Below are 3311 nucleotides of genomic sequence, written 5' to 3'. Positions count from 1 at the left end.
ATTAGCATGTTTTAGTCACATGAACAGTTGTCGGAATAATCCTGAAAATTATAATGAAACACCATTGTTAATTGTAAAATATAGTAGTTATTTCTACCAAGTGATAATGTCTAGAAGCATGTAATAATTACTGCAGAGTATCAAGTAATGATCTTGCTAGTAATTAAACTACAGTTTTTATGTTAGCATCACCGTTGCCGCTGAAGCTGAGACGAAACCCGGCACAGTGGTTCTCGCTCGGCGTCGCGGGACGTCGGAAGGATCCCGGTCTTTATGGCGATCCCGAGGTAGAAAGCAACGGTGTGACCACCTCTGTGAAGATGTAAGGTTTTGTAGGCTGCTCCGTTGTGTGGGAGGAGCTTTAGACATTTTGCAGAACATAATATGAGATGAAAAACATGAGTACCCAGTCGTGTTATCTGACAACCTTTGAAAAATTAAAAGCATTTAAAAAATAATCCAATTAATCTACTTTATAAGAGAAGTAAAATGAAGCATATGCAGCCGAACATTAACACAGAGAATAGAAAATGAAAATGATACAATTAAAACAGTAAAAACAAACCGGGAAGGAAGGACACCAGAGGAGCATTTCGAAATCCACAACAATGCATTTTCTGTCAAAGCACAGAAAGATATGTCGGCTGCTTATTAGTAGTGTTAGTTGTAGCAATAATGATAATTATATAACGATAATGATACTACTACTGCTAATAATAATAATGAAGATAATAAGGATAATAATATAATGATAATTAAAATAATTTTGATAATGATATAATAATAATAATAATTTTGATAATGATATAATAATAATAATAATGAAAATAATAATGATACAGATATAATAATAATAATGCAAATGATAATGATACTGATAATAATAATAATAATAATAATAATAATAATAATAATAATAATAATAATAATAATAATAATAATAATAGATAATGTTAAAGATATCAACAACAACAATAATAATAACACTAATAATGATAATCAAAATAATAAAAAAAATAATGAAAACGATGATATTAATAACACCAATAATAACATTAATAATAATGTGAATGATAGTAGGATGTCTTGAGATGGTTGAAGTTCCTAGCGACTTTCGATACTTTTTTCTAAATACCGGGCATTCACATTATGTCAAACGAATACAAGAAGGTAAGTGCCGAAGTGTAACAATAGACGGCGTAGAGATGACAGTTTCTCATTTCCATCCGGCTTTACTCTTTAGTAACTGGCTCATGTTCATCGTCCCTTATGATGCTCATTAGTATGCAGCGGCTTGGGCGGCTGTGGTGGGTGATACCTGTCTCACAATTGTGTGAGCTCTCAACTCTGTAAGTAGTATTACAGGGTGGCGTTCGGCTCGCCACAATGCTTGCGAAACCTGTCTACATGGTCAATTGTCTCTATAAGTTGCCATGCACATGATAACCTAGTCTGATTTTGTAAAGAATGACTTTAGTACCTCTATAAATTGTTTCAGAGAGTGCCAGTGTTGTGGCCCCCCTATTCCACAACATTTTTTTAAATACTCTGAAGTATAAAGACTTGTTAAGTTAGATTAATAAATGTTTAAATGCTCTCATTCATTATAGTGTAACTTTAAATAATTACTCAGTAATTTCAAAGTGGCAATATTGATTTATTAACTGAATATTATCAATGCAATATACTAAAATTACAATATCAAAGTTTACGTGAAACAAAAATAAATAAGACATTATTTGGTTCTTAACGCTTTAAATACAACTAGACAGTTGAGACTCACTGTTATATAATTATTAATCATGAAACTCGGTGAAAACAGTAACAAAAAACTACGTCATGAATAAAATGCCATAAAAAAATAGCAATTATTATAAAAGTAATAAATTATTCTGTATCTCAAAGTTAATAATAAATTAGATATTACACAAAATAATCATGATCCCCAGACCAGCAAATAGTTAAATTATCATAAATATGCTCATTGAATTAAATATTATACTAAAAGAAAAATAATTATAAGAAAAACAAATAGTTAATCATAGCAAACACAAATCATGTTGTATTTCTATGTGCATATAAATGAATCAAACATCAAGCAAGTAAAAGTAATGATCATGAAAAAAACAACAACATATATTTGCCAAACAAAAAAAACAAAAAAAAAGAAAAGAAAATCAATCTTACGCTCCTTCGGAAAATAACAGGATTCGTAACTGTCTACGCACATTTAATAAGGAAGTTATATCTAACAGACTGTTGATATATGTCCTTGATAGTTAATCTAGTACATTTATAAACTATTAATCGTTAACACAATTTTACCACAACATCAGTTAAAATTGATAATCAAGTTTTTCCATTACATGTTCATAAAAATCTTAATTTTCTTCCTAATCCTAGCTATGTTCCAGAATAGCACTGCCATGGTACTGTCTTCCATTTCCAAATCCTATCCACTATTTTTCATCACGATGGTACACTAAATTACTAAATTACAAACGAGCTTACCGAGATGATCATGGCTACTGAACGCTACTCCGAAACCTGTGTCCTTTTTATTCTCGATATAGAGCTCATCCAGTCATGACCTTGCTGGTTATCACATAATTATTTCTTATAATTGGAAAGATACCCGTATCAGGATTTTTCAATCTCCCAGCACATTTTTAACACTGTATTTATCACTTCTAAGTTTTTCTACCTGCCACCCAAGTTCATTTCTTGTTCCCAAACTTATTCACAATGATCTTTTATTGCGATCGATTAGAACTGCTTCATGTTTCGCAATCGTGGTTTCTTTTTTGCTTCTGTTGGTCCATCACGTGGTGTCACCCTCTGTCACATGATGATCTCTCCACTTTGAGTCATAGGGCGCTTCTGTTTTTTTGCATCTGTGTTTTGTCCTCTGGACCACATTTTTTGTGTGTAATCCGCTTGAGTCCTCGCAATGTTATTTTATTTTTGGCGTCTCGTCCCAGCCTGTTTGCTTCGCCCGTTCGTATGACATCCGCTTCGCCCTCGTGTTGTTCGCGTTGTGACGAATAAGCATTCGAGTGCCTACGACGCCAGTGGGTCATAGCCGGTGGCGTCTGAGTACCATCTGGCCGAGTAGGAGGAGCTCGTTTCCTCTCTGTGAAGGTGCAGGAGAATGGCAAGTCCTGTGGCGTTGGACCTATGTCTGAAGATTCAGCTAGTCTGTCAGCAAGCTAACTCCCTCTGATGCCTATGTGGCAGGGAACCAGTTTATGACGATTCTTCTACCCTGAGCAAGAATCCCTTGCGCTATGGTAAGCACAGTCATAAGGCAT

This window comes from Penaeus chinensis, chromosome 4, assembly GCF_019202785.1.
Source record: "Penaeus chinensis breed Huanghai No. 1 chromosome 4, ASM1920278v2, whole genome shotgun sequence".
Taxonomy (NCBI): domain Eukaryota; kingdom Metazoa; phylum Arthropoda; class Malacostraca; order Decapoda; family Penaeidae; genus Penaeus; species Penaeus chinensis.
The sequence above is the reverse complement of the archived record's forward strand: the minus strand, read 5'-3'. Positions refer to the sequence as shown.